The sequence below is a fragment of the Vicugna pacos genome, unplaced genomic scaffold (genome assembly GCF_048564905.1).
Source record: "Vicugna pacos unplaced genomic scaffold, VicPac4 scaffold_147, whole genome shotgun sequence".
NCBI lineage: Eukaryota > Metazoa > Chordata > Mammalia > Artiodactyla > Camelidae > Vicugna > Vicugna pacos.
The window spans coordinates 87,418-110,634 of record NW_027328827.1 but is presented as its reverse complement, the minus strand read 5'-3'; the positions used below and the strand labels follow the sequence as shown (position 1 = coordinate 110,634).

The 23,217-nt window shown below is 47.4% G+C and overlaps 1 long non-coding RNA gene across 1 annotated transcript; it reads left to right on the top strand.

Moving 5' to 3' along the window:
• Positions 1 to 10,561: 10,561 nt before the first annotated feature.
• Positions 10,562 to 18,944, top strand: LOC140695125 (uncharacterized). Its single transcript, XR_012070827.1, has 3 exons — positions 10,562 to 10,838; positions 18,106 to 18,265; positions 18,670 to 18,944. It is a non-coding gene; the product is annotated as an uncharacterized lncRNA (long non-coding RNA).
• The last annotated feature ends 4,273 nt before the right edge of the window (positions 18,945 to 23,217 follow it).

The window sequence follows — 23,217 nt, the reverse complement described above, 5'->3', positions numbered from 1 at the left end:
GTCTGTTTCTGCTTTTGGCCTGCTGGCTGGTCCTTTGCCAATGTCTCCTGTTTTTTCCAAACATATACTGTGGGTGTTCCCCAGGGTGGGTTCCTGGGCCTCTCCTCTCTCTCTCTGCTATTCCTTTGGTGGAAGCAACCCAGCCTTGGAAATTGGCATGCCATCAATTTCTCGATTTCTCCAAAATTCCCTGATTTCCCCTTTCCATCTGAGCCTTTATCCCTGAGACTCACATCACATTCTTTTCCTTTCATTCATCTTGCTTTCACATTCATACATATGTTCTACTATGAAATTACTTTTCCAAATTTTGAATCAGTACATATATATCATGTAAAATGCTCAAATATGTATTATTTCCACTAAGATGCTAATTCTACCTTAGAACATTTCTGCACTTCTGTATTTATGTGAATAAAGCGAATAGTATTTCTACAAGCCTCATAGTTAAACACTGTTAGTTTGGGGCTATTATGTAACATGAAATAATGGTACATCAACATAGTCGTTTTTCATTTATTTTTATGTAACACCGAGATGAGGTTTTTGCCCTGAAGACTGGTTTTATTGAAATTTTACCTACGTTACGGACAGTCAGTTTATGTGAAAGCCCTCATTTCTCCCCTTTTTGATATATGCTCCATTTGGCTATATATAACATATAACTTGGCATGAAACAAAATTCCCAAATCATTCACATAATACAATTAATATGTTTAATTATATTTTTTAAATGTTAAAAAGAAAAAGAAAACAGATTCCTCTACCTATTAGGCACTTCTGTGGCAATATGTAACACACCCCTTAACCATGACATTGAAGAACTGAGCTGATACCAGCCCCTTTCCACCTGCTCAGCCCCACCTTTTCCCATCCCCTTTCCCATCCGGAGAGGACATCCCTCCCATTGTCCAGGCCCAGATGTTGGAACCATGTCCTTTCTCTCTCTTTCTTTTACACTCACAGACAGCAAATCCAGCTTGTTAGAAAATTCTGGATATTCTGTCTTAATTAAATACCTGCTCTCTGCTCCCCGCCCTCCTAAGAGCCACCTTCAGCCTTTCCTGGATACCAATAGCCTTCTGTTTCCATCTTTGCTTTCCTACAATCTCTCATCCACACAGAGTCAGAGGGAGCCTGTGAAAACATACATTGGGGGTGGTGGGTGTTGCTCAGTGGTAGGGCGCATGCTTAGCATGCTTGAGATCCTGGGTTCAATCACCAGCACATTCATTAAAATAAATAAATTACTTCCCCCCAAAAAACACAAACACAAAAGCATAAGTTGGACTACATCACCCCTCCCCTCAAAACTCACTAAACGGGTCACCATGTCATTAGGAGCCAAAGTCGTCACAAAGGCCTCAGGACCCGGCGTGCTCTGCCTCTCTGCCCACACTCTCCCCCTCACTCTGGGGGCCTCTGGCTCCGGCTCTTCCTTCTTCCTCCGGATCTATTCTGCTTCAAGTTCATTACTCCGTGAGATCTGCCAGGATTGCCTTATTCTCTCCTGCCTGCCTCCCACCCCACCGCCATCACCCGAGTTTGCTCATATCACTCTTTTTTAAAAATTTTTCCAAACTCTTGCTACCCCAACATGCTGCCTGTTTCCTCTGCTAAAATTCTGAGCCCCCAGTGATGGGGAGTCATGTCTATTTTGTTGACTGATAAAGCCCGAGAGCCTTGGGAACGGTCTAGTTAGGAGATTCCCGTATGTAGTAGGAGCTTATACACATTTGCTGAATGAATGTAGATGCCCTGGTCCAATCCGATGGAGCACTTCTGTGACGTGCTCAAAGAATAACTCTCCTTTCCACCTGAGAGGGGGTGACAACTTCCCTGCTGATTAAAGGCAAGAACTTTTTGCTTTATGCTGTTAACCTTAGGCGGGGAGACTGGGGGATCTTCATATATATTTTTAAATTTGGTTCACTCTGCAGTTGGTCTTTGGTCTCTGTATAATTTTGAGAAACTCTTTATAAGTGATCATTCTTTGATCAGATTGAACAGGTTCCAGGGGGAAGGACCAAGCCTGTCCCATCAGCCATCCTATGTGTCTTGTCCTGGGACCCAGTGGATGCTCAGCATGTAAGTGAACCGACAGGAGTGAGTGAAGAGATGGGAGCATCTCATTATTGTGGCGGATCTCTGTCCAATGCCTTGAGATTTGGGGAAGGGTTTACGAGTGCAGAAGGGAGAGCTCAGGTCCTCTGTGCTTTTCCTGAGTGCCCTGGCCTTACCCATTCCCCCAGCCCCCTCTGGGCAGCCAAGCCAAGGAGCTGGGCCACCAGGGGTTGTGCTGATCAATAATCCACCTTCACCCCAATTCCGGGGGTAGGTACACATGGTTGTAGACACTGGAGTCAGGTCCTTGGAGGAATTCCTCACCGAACTATGTTTTGGACCTTTTATTTTTCTCTAGAACCTCCAGCTGAAGAAGATTGTCTTAGACACATGAAAGTTGAGGACACCTTCTGTCCCCTCGCAACCCAGGTGGGCCTGGGAGTCTGCTTTTTCTATTGCCGATGGGCTCGTGTTGATTTGGGCATCCCTGTGCCTGAATTCCTGCAGTACACTCGGTGGTAAGGATGGGGGTGCCTGGCAGGGAGGGAAGCGGGTTGGGAGACTGTACAGCTGGGCTGATGTTAACCTGGGGTGAGCGGGAGCTTGCTGATGCATGGCATCTCGGGGCAGGGAACTCTCCACACTCAAGAGGGGTTCCCACTCCCGCAGGGTCCCTTTGATCAGGGTGCTGGGCTGTCAGGGGACCACAGGGGTCCCAGTGAGGATTAGGGTGCCTTCAGGCAATGGGAAGTGTGGGGTCCAGTGGCAATTGAATTAACTGTGCACCCAAACCCAGCCCCCACCTCTTTCAGCCTGTTTCCTAATCTGCAAAACTGGAATGTTATTAAACATCTCGCGGGGACATTGATGGGCTGGGACAGACTACACAGTCAGGAGCTGGAATTCTTCTGTCCCCTGATTGTTTGCCTTCTTTCTGACTATTTGCTCTCACAAGCTCAGTCTCTCTGTCTCTCGCTCTTTCACTTCTAAGTTTCTCTCATGCTCTGGTTTCATTTGATTTCCAACCACCGCCCCTCCCCTCCGCCAAACTCCAGATGAGTGAACTTGATTTCTATGTGTCAGTTCCAAATTCCCAGGAAAGATGCTCTGTCACCCTCTGGATCTTCTGTCCAACCCATGAGTTGTGGCCAGATGAGCGAGTCCCTCTGGGACCAGCAGAGGGTCTCTGCCCAGCCCCCAGCCACCACTGTGGGAGCACATAGCTCTCCGTGGAGGAAGTACTGGCTGTGACCTTGTGTCACTAAGTGTGAATTTATGTCTTCTCTTGAACCACCTTCATCCTCCTAAACAAAGATGAAAATTAAACACTCCCGGGATTTGTGTCATGGAACACTCAGGGTGGGGGCTAATGGGGTTGGAAATTCTGCTGTATTTAAGGGGCTACAGTGAATCCCCAACGAGAGCCTGCAAAGGGAACAGCACCAGCCCCACCCGGCACTTAGGGCGCTGAGTCTGCGTGACGTTGAGCCAGGCTTCTGACCACAGCTCAGGGGTCTGGTCTGACCAGTTAGCCTTTGAAACCAACCAGCTTTGGATTCCTCAATCCCACCCTGAGGTTTTACCTGAACCATCAGCTTCTGTATCTCTGAAGACAGATGCTGAGGACCCTTCACGTAAGCCGTTCGCACAGCCCTGTTCAGGCCTTTGTGCTGCACGGTCTGCCCGGCGAGCTGACCGAGGTTGGTATTTTACTGATGTTAGAAGTAGTCTGGTTTCCCGATGTACTGTTTCACTGAACAAGCAACAGAAGCCACTTCTCGCTGATAAAAGCAGAAAAGGGACATAATGAAAAGATACTGGGAGGGTGTGTGGAGTGGCCAGGACCGGAGCCAACCCAGGAGCTGTAGGAGGTGTTAGGGAGCCCCAGGCACCAGGCTGGGAGGGGTGCTACCGGGCCCCCTGCCACCCCAGAAGGGACCCCCCTCCACCCGACCCTCCACCTCACTCACTGCAGGTTCATGTCCCGGCAGGGCCAGGTCACACTGAAGCCACCAGCACACACCTCAGTTGGGGAGCTGGCCCCGTCTGAGCTGCGGGCATGCCTGGTGTGGGGAGAGGCCCAGTTAGAGGAAGGCAGTTCCCCTACTGTTCCGAGTTAAGGTGCAAGTCAGTGCCCATCACTCAGGAGAGCCAGGCTGGACGGACCTCATTGTGGTGACTAGGCTGTCTGAGTTCACTTATTACTTTCTACGTTTGAAGGCCCTGGAGGGAGAAAAAGTGAAGGTTCTAGTACTTATTTTGTGTTTCCCACGTACCAGGTGTGGTAAACAAGCCACTTCAGACAAGGCCCGGAGCAACCACGTAAATAGGCCACGGAGCAAGTCGTGCAGTCAGGCCTCTGTGGTCCCGAAACCCGTGTCCCCATCGGCTCCATAGTTACCAGTGGAAACTAGGGGGATTTATGGGACTGTGTGCTCCTGTGAGGGCTGGGATATGTGTGTTTAAGTCCACATCTTCAGAAACTCGGCTAGAACCACAGCCACTGATTGCACGGTGGCAGAGGAAGGGAGGATTCCAGCCTCTGGTCCAGCTCGTGTGGAGCTCAGAAGTTCTTCCTCCTGTCCTGAAAATAACACCAAATCTCAGGGAGCTGCAAACCCACTGCTCTTCTTAGATCCCAGAAGACTGAGGGGGAAAGCTGCTTCCAACCCAGAGAGGTTGCAAAGGGAACAGCGGGCAGGCTTGGAGAGTCACAGCTCCCAAGGCAGAACCTGCTTTTGTAAGAACCCTGGGGGCAGGCAGATTTAACAGGTCCCTGAGGCCAGCAGGAGGCTCAGTGTGGGGAAATCAGAGTGTGACAACTCCAGGGGGCCAGTCAGAGGGGCCCCATGCTCTTTTTCATGTATTTTACATCCAGGACCGTGTCCTGTTCTCAGAATGAAGGTCAGAGGATAACTCCTCATGCTTCCTGCCTGGAGAGGAGAAAATAACTGTATTGAAATACACCCAGAACATTCTGTTTCATTGGGGGAAGTTGTTTTTTGTTTGTTTTTTTAATGAGAAATTATTTTACCAGAGCCTAACCAACCTGGGAGAAGGGAAATCCCTTCTGTGTCACCCAAATTGGGGTGGGGGGAAAGAGACACACTTGTGGAGGTCACAGCTCAGGGCACAGGCTCAATGAGAACTAATCACAGGACTGCAGATGCCCTGCTCTGTCCCGCTCCCCCAACACCTTACCTCCATGTCAGTAGGGCCCTTGTGTAATAACAGGAATAATACTAACAGAAGTAAATGTCTCAGGAGTGTCTAGGGAAAACCCAAAGACAGCGGGGAGATGAAAACAAGGACACACAGGCTGTTTTAGCCTCTCACACCAATAGCTGTAGCAAACTACACACAGCCCAGCCCCAGTAGATAAACAGACAACCTCACAGAAGAAATTATTTATTTTGGTTCTCTTACCCAGTGCATTCCATGGTGCATCCTCGCCTAGAATTGAGTGGAAGCAAGTCCATCTCAGAAGGGACATAACTGAAGAGGGATGGCTTCCCAGACTCTGAGGGGCAGAGAGAGCACCAGCCTGGGTTAGAGAAAGGTGAGGGGTGGGGTAGGGTGTGGGCTGCCTTCTTCCCCATATAAGGAACCTTCCTGAGGCCAGCACAGTAGGAGGGAGGGCCATGGGGTGGAAGCAGCCAGACTTCATCCTGAGAACTGTTGGGATGCCTCAAAGGGACCATTCAGGTGCCCAAACTGGGCCCTGATTGAGGGAGCCAGTCGGTCTGACTCAGAGCCCAGGACTGAGGTGGGCTCACAGCAGGCCGGTATTACTTGGCCGGATCCATTTCACTTCTCCGAAGCCCTGTGTAAAACATGAAGCGTGGACGGCCTGGTGAGCACAGCTCTGCCCTCAAGACCGGTTTCAACTCCTCTCTTCCCAGAGAACAGCATCTCTGAACCCGTCCTGGGTGACCTCACAGAGATCACCCTAGTGGCCCAGGCTAGTGACCGGGAACATGTACCTTCCTGCAGGCAAACCCTGACGTCCACTGATGCATCATATACTGGCAAAGAGTGAGTCACTGTGCATTGGTCTAACAGCAGAGACTCTGCCAAAGGCCCAAGAGGTGGTGTGTGGGACATGCAGGGGTGCAGGAGTGTAAGCAGTGCAAAAGTGTAACTGGTGACAGGGGTGCAGGGGCTGTGGAGGGCGCAGGCATTTCAGGGGATGTGGGGGTGGAGGGATGCAGAATTGCAGAGAGTAGCAGGGGTGCAGAGGTGCAGGGAGTGTAGGGATGCAGGGAGGTGCTCAGGGACCTGGCCAGGATAAGAAGGCAAGTGCACATCCTTGCAGTCAGCCTGACCCCGGTAGGCTATTGCAATGCTTTTGGGCTGCGGCGGCGGCGGTGGCGGTTGGGAGGCTGCCCGGGCAAGCCGATCGATTTCTTCTCTTCCCTGCAGCCTGGCCTGGGGTGGGGCTTGGCCGCCGGAGATTCGCCAGATGTTGCACTCCAGGTAAGCTTGCTCCTGGTAGGTGGGGCGGTTAGGTCAGAAGGCAGTGGCAGCGGCAGAGGGGCGGAGCGGGTCTACCCCTGGTGAACGGGTGGAATAGCTGCCTTGTCCCGGCTGCTGGGCCTGGGAGCGGCCTCTTCTTCCCCAGGTCGCCGGACACTCCTGTCCCACTCAGCTTGCTGAGTGCGGAGTGGGGGCGGGGCCGTTAAGGTGCGGGACCCACGGGGGGAGGGAGGCTGCCGCGGGGGAGCCGATCAATTCGCTCCGCTCTCCCCAGAGGCGGAGCCAGGGGCGGCTTCTGCTGCCCTAGAGGCGGGACGCGGGTCTCCAGATGAACTTGCTCCTGGGAGGCGGCGGCGGAGGCGGCAGGGGCAGGGGATGTGTTCCAGGGAGTTGCTCCATTTCTTCTCTCCCCCACGGCCTGGCTTGGGGGCGACGTCTGCCGCCGGAGATTTGCCTCAGGTCCGACTCCAGGTGAGCTTGCTCCTGGGAGATGGGTGCGGTGCGGTCAGGGGGCTGGTAAGGTGGTGGCTGCAGGCATAGGGAGGCTGCCCCGGAGGAGACTGTGGATTAGCTCCATGTCTGCACCGCGTGGCCTGAAGGCGGCCTCTGCTGCTCCAGGTCCCGGGACACCCCTGTCCCACTTTGCCTGCTGGGGGCGGGAGGCAGGGTAGTCAGGGTGCAGGGGTGGCGGTGGTCGGGGGCCTGCAGCGGGGGAGCGGACCATTTGCTCCCATCTTCCCCGCGGCTTGTCCTGGGGGCGGTCGCTGTTGCCCTGTGTTATGAGACGCGTGTATCCTAGTCGGCCTGACCCCGGGAGTTGGACTTGGTACTTTGGGGGTGGTGGCAGCAGCGGCAGGTTTTCCCATGGAACTTGTCCATTTGCTCCCACTTCCCCCCATGGTTTGCCCTGGGGGCGGTCCCTGTTGTCCCAAGTTCGTCGGACGTCCATCTCCAGGTCAGCCTGCTCTCTAGAGGAGGCCACTGTGAGGTCATGGGCAAGAGTGGTGGCTGCTGCGGGGGTAGGGGCTGCCTTGGGGAGCTGGTGGATTGGCTCCCGTCTCCCCGATGGCCTGGTGTGGGAGTGGCCTCTCCTGCCCCAGGTCACCAGACGCACCTGTCCCACTCAGCCTGCTGGGGGAGGGGCGCCCTGGGCGGTGCCTTTAAGGTGCGGGGGTGGCGATGGCGGGGGTAGAAGACCTGCAGCGCGGAGCCTGTCAATTTGCTCTCCTCTTCCCCGTGACCAATCCTGGGGGCGTCCTCTGCTGCCCAAGAAGCCGGATGCCCGTCTCCAGGTCAGCTTGCTCCTGGGAGACGGGCCCGATGTGGTCGAGGGGCAGAGGCAGTTGCGACGGCCGGCTGCCCCGCCTAATGGGGCCACTTCTTCTCCTCTCCCCTGACCTGGCCTGGGGACGTCCTCTCTGGCGCAAGATTCGCCTGACACCCCACACCTGGTCTGATTGCTCCTGGAAGGTGGGCGCGGTGAGATCAGGAGGTGGAGAGGACAGGGGCTGCCCCTGGAGAGCTGGAGGATAAGCTCCAATCTCTCTGCAGGCCTGACGTGGGGGCGGCCTCTGCTGCCCCTCGTTCCCAGGTCACACTTCTTCGGGTCATATTTCCCCGGGGTTGCGGTAGGGTGCGGGGGCGTCGGGGTGTTGGCGGGGGTATGGAGCCTGTCACTCGGGAGCTGGGGGTTTAGCGCCCATCTTTTCCGCAGATTGGCCTGTGGGCAGCCTCTGTTGCTCCAGATCGCAAAGCAATTTCCCTGACAGCTTAGCCACCAGAGGTGGGCAGGATGGGCTGAGAGGGCTGAGGCAGCCGCCAAGGCAGCGACGGAGGGGGCTGTCCCTGGCCAGCTGGTCAATTTGTTCCCATCTCAACCTTTGCTGCCCCAGTTTCGCAGAACGCCCTTCTCCAGTTTATTCTTCTCCAGGGAGGTGGGCGCAGTGCATGCAGCCCGAGGTCTGGGCTCTCCCTTGGGAGGGGCAGAACTCTCTTGTTCTCCTTTGTCTTTATTCTTCAGCGAAGTGGTTACTGGACGCAATTCTTAATTCTGAGAAAGTGTAGCCTGTGTTATGGAAGAGCTGCTGGACAGTGAGGTTTCTGGGTGGATTTTCACATCAGCTGATGCCCCAGGCAGGCAGGAAAGCTATTACTCAGAGCTTCTTAGTCTGGGGTTGGGGATGGCCCCGCCATCCTTGCCATGCTTTTTAAAAATGTGTTACTCCCCTCTTTTTCCTAGGTGACATTTTAGGTTATTGGGTCTCAGATTGCTGGCACACTCATCCCTGTTCTCAGACATCTTTTAAACTTGGGTGAAGTGATAAGTAGGGGAAGATGATTTACTGAAAGGTAAGAATACTTAAATTCGCATTAAAGCTACATTCTGTCAATCTTTCTAAAATGATTTTCCTCTGATTCTAAATCCACGACCTAGTGAATGTTGTACTCCTGTGTAAAATCATTGATCTTCACATCACATTTGTTGAGTGGTCAACGAGATTTGTTAATTAGATTATTCCTGAAAGGAAAAGTTCAGGCTTTTCAGAATTCCTTGTCTGATGTCACCCAGGCAGTCACAGTAGAAGACAGAGCTGATATAAAAATCCCTCAGCTGCCTGAACTGCAAAGCTTCTGGGATTACTGATCCCTGAAATGCAGGTGACTCTTGATGATAATCTGGGGGATGGTTTAAATGATCAGATTCTTCCAGTCCTATAAATGGGTTCCGTGGCCCCAGCCCCGGGAGAACTGGACATAAGGGCCATATCGTGTGTGGTGGGATGGGAAGGCAAGGTGTAAGAGCTGGAATCACTGAGATTCCACACTCGCTAAACACAGACTCCAGAGCCTAATTGTTGTCAGGTTCTGTTCTGGATTTGAGAGTGTGTTCATACATGATTCTTGCCCTTCTGGAGTCACTGCCTGGGTGGAAGTAACCTTTACATAGATCTGTGGAGGATGACATTTAAGTAGATGGGCTGTTATGGTTCTCAATGTGCCCAGGCTTGCTCTTCCAGGCACTCGTGGGACTAACGCGAGTCATGTTATTCACTCATTCACTGATTTATTACCCTTGAATTGATCACTCGTCCCACAGTAAGTGAAACAAGGTAACAGGAAGCTGAGTTTTGTCCCCTCTCCTATCACTGATTGTTTTTCAGTCGGGCGCCCTGCGTATGCATTGTGAAACGGTGGTATTTCGTGCCCAATGGGGCAGCACTGTCAGTTCTGAGAATCAGGGGAGACACATGGGTAGGACAGCACCCTGACACACATGGCACCCCCCATCCCGTGAGACAGAATTGTCGATGCTCAGGTGACCCGATGTAGACTGCGGTGCTAAACCTGAGCATGTTTAGTTATCCTGGTGGCTATGAAAATACAGACTACCAGTCGCTACCTCTGGAGACTCTGAGGGTGTGCACCCCAGGATTCTGCATTTTAAGAAGCACTTTAACGAATCCTGATGAAGAGATCTGAGTGTCCCACGGAGAAACACTGGTGTGCGAGGCACCAATATTGAGGATTCTCAGGGAACGATGTCTTTTTAGGATGGTCCATGGGCCCTCACTTTAGACTTTTGCCTTGAGTTTAATTTTATGTGTTCAGAAGTGATGTCTTTCAATTCCAGTGCATGTCAGCATGCTCTGTGCAGGGATTTACTCTCAGTAGATGGCAAAAACTATGATTCTTCAGGTCACCGAGCTACACTGTGAACGATATTTTATTTTGGTTTTCTTTGTAGCAATGCAGAGTCTCCCGAGAAGAGATTTAGACTCAACAGCTTTGTGTCAGACTTTGGAAGACCGCTGCTGCCCAAGGTGTTCTCTGGCAGTGCAATGATGAATCTAGGTCCCTCTTTCACTGCTACATCAATGAAGTGGACCACTTGGACAAGGCCAAAGCTGGTATCCCTACCATAGCCCTTTACAGTGTTATTCGGCTCCAGGAAGCCATCAGATGCAGCAGGTGGCCAGAGGAGGAGCCGAACAGACTCATGAAATGTGACATCCCCAACTTTATCAACACGGACCAGAACTCTGCCTTTGTGGAAGATGATTTCCTGATTTTGTAACTACCGATTGTTCTAGAAAATAAGCCAGTTGCCCAGAACTCACACAAAGACTTGAATTGAGAAACGTGCTTTCTCAGGTATCTTTCTGAAGATGTGAAGTCTGTCTTTGTATGGAAGGAAGTCCCCTTTCACAAAACTGAATGTGTTTGTGTCTGAGAGAGGGAAATGGAGACAGAAAGACGAAGAAGCAGAAGAGAGCCCCCTCAGAAGAGATCTAGTTAAGGTGAGTTTTTGTGCCTTTAAAAAACATTTGGGGTTTTAGGGGGAACAAAGTATTTACACTGTCTTATTCTCCTCATTGGAAACCTTGGCCCCGTCGTCAGAGTCAGCGGCCTTGAACGGGGGTTGCACGCTGCGTTTCATCTGGCACTGCCACTTCCACGCTCTGCCTTTAGCACGTTGCTTTGCCTGTCAGGGTTGCCACCCTTTTAACTGTAAGCTGAGGAGTCTGGAGTAGATGATCCACCCCAGCTCTGCTGTTTTGCAAATTTCTGATTTCGTATTCGGATGAGTCTGGGATACACCCAGAGCAGTATAAACCAGGCCCTACCTCCTGCCTATTGCTGGGGCATCCCTCAGGTCTGTGCCTTCTACTCAACCCTTTACTGAGCCCAGCTTTTGTCAGGAGCCCAAGTGCCTACCGGGATGGCAGGGGACTTGTCTTTCGTGGTCACGGTGGCCAAGAATTCTATTGGTGTGCTGAAACAACTCTTCTGAGATCCTCCACCCACCCCTGCTCAAACCTAATGACAGCACTACGGTTCCTTTCCTAGGAGGAGGATCAATCCATGGTGCATTTTATGACAATCCTGTCCCCAGGGATGCACGGAAGTTTATCAGCTGAGTGAGGGGAGGTGCCTCTGTGTCCCTGTATCTCTGTCTGCTGACAGTTCGCTGCCACCGGCTACTGAACAAGAAAAGTGCTATTCACCATGTTGTGTGTTTTCCAAATGTGTAGGTGATGGTCTTGTGGCTCGTGCGTGGGCTTTGATTTGGGATGGTGAAGGGCTTATAAATACCTCATCAACATGTATTCGAGGTGGCCTGGTGCCACACAGATTTGATTCATGAAGGCATCAAGCCTGCACACTGGTTTGGAAACAACTTGGTTTTGATCATTCACACTGCATGCATGACTCGCTGCTAATCTCTGGGTGGTTTTTTCATTTCAGATTTATTCACCCCATGTCTTGCTTAAGCTGAAAAATACATTTATTTCACCAGAATATTCCCTGATTCTTTGTTTACACACATCCAGTTTTTTTAATTCCTTTAAAAATGATTCTGTGTTTATAATGCCTCCTAATTTCTATCATCTCTATGTTGCCAGTGGCCTGAGACATGCACCAGATTTGATGCCGGAACAGTTCCACCAAAAGAAATCCCTTTGCCGTAATATCTTTTGAGGAAAATATTATTCTTTAAGGCTCTAACAGTAAATCGTAGAAGAAAGCATGGAACATTTCTTGTAGTTAATACATGTTCATGCGAAAAGAAATGATATTTTCATTAAACAATGTTGATTTTAATAACTTTTACAAATGTGAACATTATTATTCATAATTTAAGTAACCAGATAAAACCACAGTTATTTATTATGAAGATTGAAAACTATTTACATGGTCTCTTAATTAGAAGTAGCTTTATTAGAAGACTGAAGGGTATTTAAAAGATGGAAAAATACCCATGATGACACCATCATTTTTATTAACTAAATATCAAGAACTGTGCAGGGATAAGATTTAACCCTCTGCAAACTGCCAAGTTAGCATGAGGTAGTTTGTGGATGCTGCCAGAGGACAGGACACTCCCCCAGGATCAGAGACAAAGGACTCCCTGCCAGCACAGAAGGCAGCCTGTGGTTCAAGTTCATATTGGTTCCTGAGTTCCTTTCCTATTGCTGTTGTAACAAAGGACCACAGACTCAGTGGCTTAAAGCAATACACATTCATCTTCTCACTGTTCTAGGGTGCAGTAGTGCAAAGTCAATGTCAGTGGGCTAAAACCAAGGAGTGGCCAAGGCTAAGTTCCACACCTAGGCTCTTGGGAGGGATTCATCATCCTACCTTTCCCAGCTTGCAGAGGTGCTCACACTCCTTGGCCCAGGGCCCTGTGTCACTGTGACCTCTGCTGCCACTTTACATCTCTGTCTCTGACTATATAGATATAGAGGAAGAGTCTTCTACATCTGGTATGGACCCTTTTTCCTACATGGACATTGTATCCTTATTTATGTGCAGATGAAAACCCCTTCCCTCCAGGGTGCGGTGGCATCAGCTCACAAGATGACCACTCTGGGCTTTAAGTGTCCTCTTTGTATTGTCATCAGGGAACTTCTCTTTCCATAGTTAGCTCTGTGTTACTTTGTTGTTATATTTTACCCAGAATTACTGAAAGTTTTACTTAAAAGGGATCCTAATTAGCTCTGTTTACCTGTTTCCAGAGCTGAAAGCTTCAGTTCTAGAGTATCAGTTTGATTTTTCCTAAAAATACATTCCAGTATATTTCTCTGGTGAAAGTCTCTACCCTGTTATCTATTCTCCCATCATTTCCTTATTTTCTTGAATATATTAAAAGTATTTTATAGCCTTTATTGGTAACTCTGATGCCTACATCACCTGGGGTTTGCATCCTTTGTCTAATGCTCCTTATTCTCATGTTATCTGTCATATAGTCTGGACATGTTGCATGTCTAGAAATTCTTTATTACATGGCAGACATTGCAAATGAAAAATCCATGTTATCTTCTGTGAGAGCTTTTCTACCTTCCCGTTAGGCAGACAGTGTGAGGGACTGATCATGTCACTCCAATCAGGCGCTGAGGTGGATCAGGACTAAAGTGCCTTTTTTCTTAAAACAGCTTTGAGGTATACTTGGCAAAATAATTTTCACACGTTTAAAGTGTACAGCTTAATATGTTTTGACGTAAGAATATCCCCAAGGAACCATGACCACACTCAAGACAGTGAACATACCCATCACCCACAAAGCTTCTCTCCTGACTTTTTTTGTCCCTCCCTCCCTCCCCGTCTCTTCCCCTGGGAACCATTGATCTGCTTTCTATCACAACATATTGGTTTGCATTTTCAAGATCCTTATATGAATGGATTCATGCAGTATCTACTCTATGTTGTCTGACTTCTTTCATTCAGTGTAATTATTTTGAGAATCATCTGTGTTGCTGTATTAATAGCTTATTTGTCTTATAGTAGAGTATTGTTTAGTGCTGAGTTTTTACTGAAGAGTTTATTGTGAGCAGTGTTTGTATAGACCATCATTTCTTTCTGCATTTACTTCTTGATGGATGCATGGGTTATTTACAACTTGTGCTATTATAAATAAAATAGCAGTGAATATTTGGTTATAAGTCTTTGTATGGACATATGCTTTTCCTTTCTAAAGCACCAGATGAGGAATGTCTGGATTATATGGTACATAGGTGTTTACCTTTTTAAAAGAATCTGTTAAAGACTTTTCCAAAATGGTTGTACTATTGTAAATTCCTCGTGGTGTGTATCAGTTCTGGTTGCTCTACTTCCTTGCCAGCACCTTGTAAGGTCAGTCTTTCTAACTGTATTCATTCTAGTATGTATGTGAACTAGTATCTCACTGTGGTTTTTAAAAGTATTTCTCTAATCATTAATGACACCTTTAATCAGCATCTTTTCATATGCTTATTATCCATCTGGATATCTTTACTGAAGTGTGTTTTCTGGCCTCATTCATTCAGGTGTTTGAATTATTATTGAATTTTGAGACCTCTTTATTCTGGATCAGATACAAAGAGAGACCATTATCAGATATATGATCTGCAAATAGCTTCTGTCTATGGCTTGTCTTTTCATTTGCTTAGCAGTGTTTAGAAGAGCATTGAAGAGTCTTCATGTTCATAAAGTTCACTCTATCAGTTTCTTTTTAAAATAGATGATACTTTTGGTGTCATAGCAAAGAAAAATTTGCCAAACCCAAGGCCATAAAGCTTAAGCCTATGCTTGTTCTCCTAGCTGTTTTATAGTTTTAGATTTCCTATTAAGATCTATGATCCATTTTGAGGTAAATTTTGTATATTTTGTGAGGTGTGAATCAAAGTTCATTTTTTTTTTTTTGCGTATCACTATCTAATTGTTCCAGCACTACATGCTGAAAAGATCCTTTCTCCACAGCATCCTTTTTGAGAATCAATTGTCTGTATAAGTCTTGGTTTAGTTCTGAACATTCTATTGTGTTCCATTATTCTATTTTCCTGTTTTACACCAACACCCTAATTTCTGATTACTGTAGCTTTATAAAAAAAAAGTTTGAAAATCAGATAGTGCAAGTCTTCCAACATTGTTTTTCTTGTTCAAAGTTGTTTTGGATTTTTGGGATCCTTTGAATTTTTATATGAATTATAGAATAAGTTTTTAAATTCCTTACATCCTGTTCTGCCAAAATTCCACCCATGTCTTTGGCCGTCTCCAGAGCCACATTTTCTGAAGAAGTCTCTCTAGATCCCAGGTGAAAGGAATTTCCCTTTCGTCTGTGCTCAAATCACATTTGATATTATTTGATTCCATTTAATCATATTTGCCTGTATGTACTTGTCTGATCTTTCCAGCCATTTAGTAAATCTCAAAAGATTAGGAATCTTGACTTGGTTCCCTCTGTGTGCTGAGAAACTAGTTCTATGCTTTGCAGGAGTGAGCCCTGCAGTAAGAGGTATCTGCAGCACACATCTAGCTCATTGCTTGAATATTGTCAAGGAATTCTGCAGATTTAGAATTGTTTATTGATTGTTGTCTCCAAGACGGCTCAGTCTTTTTTATTTCTATTGCTACTGCTGCAGTTTCAAAGAACAATGGGCTAGTTATTTTCCAAATATCAAATCATACTCTAATTGTGTTGTCACGCAAATTATGTGCTGCTGTGTCTTAACAACCTGCTTAGTGTTCACAGGCTCCTTCACTCATGGAAAATTTGGGAGAATGTCATATCCTTAGAGATAGCAATGCTGTCTTTGGCGACCTGAGCAGCAGTATCTGAATTCACTCCTGCTATTTTTCCAGTGTCCCCTCTAGACCTCCTCCAGCCCTCCATGGGGGGCCCTGCAGTTCTGCCCTAGAAAAGCCTGTTGCTTCTCAGGAAGACTTCCCTATGAAACATAATCATGTCCTTCTTGTGGGGACATTCAGTCCAGAGACCTGAAAGCAGGGGAAAATGTTCAGCCTGCTTTTGGTAGAACCTAAATTCTTCCATACTTGTTAGAAGCAATTTCAATGAGGAAACTGTTTTGGCATCTAACAAATCAGCATAAATGACTGATGAGGAAGATCAGCTTCCCCATCCCACTCAGTCGTCATGTTGATGTGACACACACATTGGCAAACATTTTCCCCTGTGAGCAACGTAAAGTTCAAGACGTTATGAATGGCTTTTTATTTTTATTTCTTAGTCTTTCCACATTCACTGTGTCTCGTGAGATTATATGAATCCTGCTTATTTTCAGCCCAGCACTAAACTTTTTAAAAGGATCACGTGTTTAAAAGGCTAGTGGACAATTTTTTAGAAGACAGAAATCCTTAGATTTTGGTCCCAGAGTTGAATCTTGGTTAGTGGTGAATGAAAATTCCCGTTAAAATTTTAAATTCAGTGATATAAAGTCTTAAAAATAGTTAAATATTAGTCAATTTCATTAAACACTATAAGAGTTATTTACCTTTAAGCCTGTTTCTGGGGCAATTTTGCAATGATTCCCTCCCTTTATCGATTCCCTCTTTATCAGAATCCTTGAGAGGCCCCTGTCATCATTGTCAGTATCATCATTATCATCATGGAACTGATTCTTCTGGAAGATTCTAGGAAAATAAAGAGATGGACGGGATTATGTGTAGGTCAGTGTGTGCATGTACAATAAGAACAGCTGTCAGACATTAGATGCAAGATACCCATTTCATTTAGGGGAGAATGTGGTCATGAAATCCTGATGTGGTGAATGAAGGAAGCGGTGGGAACAGGATAGTCAATGCAAAGGAGGAGGAAGTGAGTGAGTTGGAGAGCATAGATCCTTGGTTAGTTGATCAGCACATTGGTAAGAATGAGGGGAGTGTGATGGCAGAATCATGTCCCTCCCCGGCCACAGGGTAGCCACCTGTGACATGTTACTGTACATGGCAAAAGGGATGACAGATATTTTAGGATTAAAAATCTTAGAGGATTTCTGTCTCCTAAATTGTCTATTAGTTAGCCTTTAAACCCATGATACATTATTATAGATTAGTGCAGGGGCACAAAAAAAAGGATTCATATAATCTCACCAGACAAACTGAATGTAGAAAGGATAAGGAAGAAAAACAAAAAGTCACTTATAAGTGCCTTGAACCATAAATTGCTCATGAGGAAATGTTACACAAGGTGAATGTCACAGCCACATACATACTGCCTGAGTGGGATGGGACAAGGGGATCCTGAGATGAGACAATAGGGTGAGTAGTCTGGATTGTCCAGGTGGGCTGAATGTAATCACAGGGGTCCTTAAATTGGAGGATATTTCCCAGCTGAGTTTAAAATCAGAGGGAGGTGTAGCGATGGAGCAATGTTCAGAAAGGCTGCTGACCATGAAAATGGAGGAAGTTGAGGGGCACAAGCTAAGGAAGGTGGGTGACCTCTGTAAACTGGAAAAAAAAAAAGGAAACATTCTCTTCTAGACCCTCTAGAAGGAAGGAACCCTGCTGGTATCTTGAATTTATCCCAATGAGAACTGTGTTGGATCTCTGACATCCACAGCCATAAGCTGATAAGTCTGTGCTGGTTTAAGCTATTAAGCTTAATGGAATTTGTTACAGTGGTAATAGGAAAATAACATAGTGAGCGGTAGTGTAAGGGATTAAAGGTCTAGGATGGGGTGTGGAGAGAATTCTGACATTTACACCTAAAAAACAACCAGGTGAAGTGGGAAGGTGTTTTAAGGAAGTCCTACCTGGCAGGGCTGTCAAGCAGACTGGAGTGAGCGAATCCTTGGAGTTAGAGGAATCAATTAAACCTCTACAAGGAAAATAAGAAATAAAATGTAGCAGGGCTTCAGTGTTAGTAGATGTAGGAATGGAAATGGGCAGAGAGATATAAACATTATTTTGAAATTAGCTACAGGTTTGATGACTGCATGTTTGGGAGAGTTAGCCGATGTGTGGACTGAATGCATCCCCTCAAAATCCATATGTCGAAACCTCATCTCCCAGGTTGATGATATAAGGATGCGGGGCCTTTGGGAGGTGATTAGTAGGATAAAATGAGGTCATGAGAGTATTGCCCTCATGAATGGTATTAGTGTTCTTATACAGGGCCCCAAAGTGCTTGCTTCTCTCTCCTCTCTGGGCCATGAAGATAGTGGGAAGACAGCCATCTTCGAGCTGGCAATCCTCTCCCAGATACATTGACCTTGAAAGCCTCAGCCTCCAAACCATAAGGAATATGCTGGTTGTTTAAGCCACCCGACACACGGTAATTTGTTACAGAATCCCAGACTGACGAAGACAGTGGAGAATGCCACTGCGTTTGGCACTGATTGCCTGGAGAATGCTGAAACCCAGGGAAGTGGGCAGCACAGACGTTTACTCATTTAATCCTGCCAACACTGTAGGGGATAGAGTCTACATTTTCCTCGCTATTTAAAAGGTAAGGAAAAAGAGGCACAAATAATAACAATGACAATGACAACAACAACAACAACAGCAACAATAATTTGTCCAAGATTCACACAGAACTCCCTGGAGGGAGAGTGAGAATTAATACTTATGCAGGCTGGCCCCAGAGCCCCTGCTCATAACTACTAAGTCAGATCACCTTGCTTATTTAGATCAGTTTTTTTTCAACTGTGATATGAGTGTACTGTGTCCAGTAACTTATAATTTCAAAATACCTCACTGTAAGGGAAACATTAGTTGCAGGCATTACAACCCACAGAAAGCTAGACATACAAAAATAACTTGTTAGGGCAAGATAACCAATAATGTTTTTAAATATTATACCTGCTGACCCTTTGCAATAAAGTGTTTATTTATAATTCTGTCTGGCTACAGAATAACATCATAATCCTGCATGTGGCTGGTGGCTCCCGTGTTGGACAGCAAGGGTCTAGAGAATTTAAATGACTTGCCCAGCCTTGCCCAGGAAGCTCGTGGTGGGATCAGAGCTATAGTCTGGGACTGTTCCTTCCTATCCAACAATTCCCTCATGGAAGTTTAGAAGCTTCTCCTTTGGTGCCCAGCTGTCTATCCGTACTTATGACATCTTGTCAGGTGCCCCGGCCTGCTCCTGAACATCAGCCAGAACCCACTTCTGCTCTTTTTTGGCCAGGTAATACCTTCTAGCAACTTCCATTGCCTTCTTGGCATCAGTTTTTACATGGAAGGGTAGTGGCTAGAGAAGGAAATGTGTCCACATGACAGGTTTTTCATAAATATAGTAGGAGTGGTCAAGAGAAGAAAACCTCAGGAATACGAGTGGAAGCAGGTCATTTAATATACCAAATGCGTACTTTCAATGTATGTTTGTGTTTCCGAGTCCACGCTTGTTCTACTCGTGCATTATAGGCCAACACATCAGGAGACAAGGATTTGGGGCAAGAAATAGCGGCTTTAATTTGTAAAGCCAGCGGAGAAGATGGTAGACCAATGTCCTGGAGAACCATCATCCCAAGTCAGAATTCAGGCTCTTCTTATATTAAAAAGGGGAAGCGGGAATGCTTGGTTGTTGCAAACTTGGTGTATGAATTCTTTGTTGTTAGAATCCTTTGTTCTTGCAGCTCTTCACCTGGGTCAGATCCGTGTAAACCTCCAACAAGCAAATGTTATTTTCTATTCTGTATCTTGTTATCTTTATACGAATGGAAAAGTGATAATATCCTTCAAAGTCAGAGCCTTGAGAATAGGGTCTCCTGTATATTTCAGGATCTAGGCAACATTGTTTCACAAAAGGTGCAGAAACAGCAAGACTAAGCCTAGGAAACAGGGCACAGGTTTAAAGTCAAAGGAACAGATCTAATATGGAGTCAGATTTGTTCTTTCCTATTTCAGTAGTGCCATGGAGAAGGCACTGTGGGCAGCTTTCTGTAGGGTCCTGGAGGCTTTCTCTCTCAGCCTCTGTGTGCCTCTATTGAAAACCCGTCATCGCTATCTGGCCTGCTGGAAAACCAGTCCGCCTGTTTTGCCCTGAAGTTGTGTTCTGTTTATAACTCATCTCTACTCCTTGGAAAACAACTCAATAAAAACTCAGTTGGTTTCCCACCAGCCCTGAGCAGGGGTGAGGGATAGCATGTTATTATTTTATTAAAAAAATATATAAAAGAGTTTTAAAACAGCACTGGGCACATAGGAGAGAGACAATCAATGCTTCCTGGCTTAAATCGAAAATGATGACTCAGTGAGTCTATGGCTGCTGTATTTGCTGAGCTAGTTACTCCTTTGCTCCATTACACATTTATTTTAACTGAAAAAGAAATATATGCATATGGTTAAAAAAATTCAAACAGAGCAAAAAATACTCAAGTGAAAGAAGTTTTCCCTCATCCTCTGTTCTTACATGCCTCCCTGGAGATGCCAATGTTTACAATCCTTTGTGTGCTTTTCCAGATATGCTATGCAAGTTCCCACCAATGTATGTAAATTCCTTTAAAGTTTTACTTATTTTTAACTTTAAGGGATTTAAATCCTCAAGTGGCTTCTGCCACAGTAATAGAAAAGAAGAAATCTGACTCCATATTACATCTGTTCCTTTGACTTTAACCCTGTGCTCTGTCTCCTAGGCTTCTTCTTGCTTGTAAAACAATGTTGCCTAGAGCCTAAAATATACAGGAGAGCCTATTCTGAAGGCTCTGACCTTTAAGGGTATTTAACACTTTTCCAATCATATAAAGATAACACGTTGCAGAATAGAAAATAACGTTTGTTTTGTTGGAGGTTTACAGGGATCTGACCCAGGGAGATAGCTGCAAGAACAAAGGATTCTAACAAGAAGGAATTCCTACACCAAGAAGTTTGCAAAAACCAAGCACATAGGAAAGCAGCCTGAATTCTGACTTGGGGAGATGGTTTTCCAGGACATTAGTTTGCCATCTAGGTCTACAGAAACTTGCTATTCCATGCCCCAACACTTGGTCTCCCAACTTACTGGCCTGTCCTGCACTGAGGAGAATGAATTTGGACTCAATAACACTTCTACCTACCTAGCAAGTTGGACACTGGGACTGAGGGCAGCTCTCCCACACACAGGGGCCTACGGTGAGCCCTTGATTATTCCCCGAGGTTGGGGTGTGGTTTACCCAGGAGGGATGGGGACTCTACACCAACACTCAGGCAGTCTGCTCCTTCTGGGGCTCTGACATTTTACCTCCCGCTCCCTGCCAGCCCAACATTTGGGACAGTGGAGCTAAGGCAGAGATCGTGCCTGCCTGTTTCCCAGCGTGTAAAAGGGGAATATGTACTCTTCCCAAGGTAGTTCTGAGAAACAACACCTGCGGGTGCTTGGTTCCCTGAGCAACAGTAAACCTAGCTCCTTGTGGGGGCAACGGGTATGATACCCGTAGGGTTTCTGCAGAGACCTTAGCTGGAGGGCTGGGCCAGGGACGTAAAATATGAGCTGTGGGCAATGACGGGTAAGAGAAGGGTGTATAGGCAGGACTGCTGCCTCCTTCGGGGTGCCACAAGAGGTAAAACGCTTTCTCCCCATCTCTGTTACTCCCCTCCCAATTCCAGATAACTGCCTTCCCTCTGCTCCTCCTGTCCATGTGTCTCCCTCCACTTTTCCCCGCCTCCCCTCCTCCTCCCCTATTCTCCCTCCCTCGGTTCCCCTTCCCTCTCAGGACCCAGAGCGGATCGCTGGCCCTCCTGCGCATGCGCAGTTGCTGCCAGCTGGACCGCGGGTTGGAAGCTCCAGCTCCGAGCCGGGGATCGGCCCCAATGGCTTCTCAGCTCTGTCGCCCTGTAGGCCTTTGGCTACTGCCTGGGGCCGGGGCCTCTGGCTGTGGAAGTGCAAGGTGAGGGGATATCGGGAAAGGGGTGAGGCGGCTGCGGGAGGGCGGTCGGCGTGTCACAGCCCCCCAGGGCGCCAGTCAGCGTGTGTTCAGCTCGATTGCTCGGGCCAGACCCCTCTGCCCGCGCCACCTGCCCCGGCGCCCCGGCCACAGCTGTCCAGGGCCAGGTGTGCCCCTGCGCCTCTTGGCCCAGCCGGGCTCCCCTCAGTCCGCGGCTGGCGTCCGCTTCCCCTCTTCCGCCCGCGAGTCCTCCCCTCCCGGGCTTCCTCTCCTAGGCCGCCGACCCGTCCCCACCACTGGGCGGGCTGTGTCCCGGGCGGGCGGGGTCTGCACACCCGGACGGGGCGGGCGGCTTGGGCTGGGGCTGGGGCTGGCCTCCGAGCGGGGCTGCAGCCCGCACCCCCCCTTTCCCTCCCCCCAGGGCTGCCCTCCTTTCCCTTTCACCCTCCCTCAGGACCAGCTCAGTGGCGTGTGTGCTGCTCCCCGGACTGAGAGCCTCTGGCTGTAGCGCCCAGCTTCAACTGGTGGAGTCGGGAAAAGGGAGCATCAGTGCTGAGCAAGCTTCTGTCTCCTCCCTCAGTGTTTCTGCCGCAGGTAAGTATCTTGAACACTTTCAGGTGTTATGATGGCGGTGCTTGTTGATGTCACGTGTTTTTATAGTGAGAGGGATTAACAGTGGTGAAAGCAGGGCTTGGTTCTGTTAAAAATGAGCTGAAGGCATGAAGCTGTGATATCCTCCTTCCTTCCCTCTCCAAGGGTGAAACGTGTGACAGTCAATTTTAAAAAGATAGTTACAGTCCCTAGCTAGCCCAGCCCAGCTAGTGTGTGTTAACAGGAACAGCATCACCAGAGGCCTTGGAGACCCAGGGATATTGCAGTCCTAAAGAACTCCTGGCACAGTTTGGTTTGTATTGGTTTTTTGTTTTTCTTAAATTGTGGGACAGACTAGTGGTATAAAAAGAAAAATATTTGTCAAGAAATATTTTTTCATATAACAGCGTTATTGTGATATAGTTCACACACCATGAAGTACATCCATTTAAATGGTAAAATTCAGCAGCTTTTAGCATATTCACAGTTGTGCAACCATTATTATTCCAGAACGTTTTTATCACTTCAGAAAGAGCAGTGGAAATTAATGACCTATCCACCCCTCCCCAGTGGTGGTTCTAAAGAAATTTCTTGGCTAATCTTGACCATAAATTCACTTGTTACATTCCAAGAAAAAACTGGTAGGAATTCTAATCAGAATTGCAATGAATCTGTCTATCAAAACAGGAAGAATTAACGTCTTTATGGCACAAACTTCTTCTACCCATGAATATATTTTGGACCCTATATTTTCCTCTGTCCAGAGCCTGGCCCATGGGAAGTCCTCACTACTTGTTGGGCTTGTGAATGATGAGATCCTATACATCGTTAGTTGCAGCTGTAGCCTTTCACAGAAGAGAAAAGAAACCTCAGTGAAGCAAGTGACTCTCTGATGGTCAGAAAGAGTGACAGCCATTGCTGGAGTGATCCAGTGGACTTGGTGTTTACAACCAGAATTCTCCACCACCTACAGCTAAGGGGATTAGAGTGTTCTTTTATTTTTTCT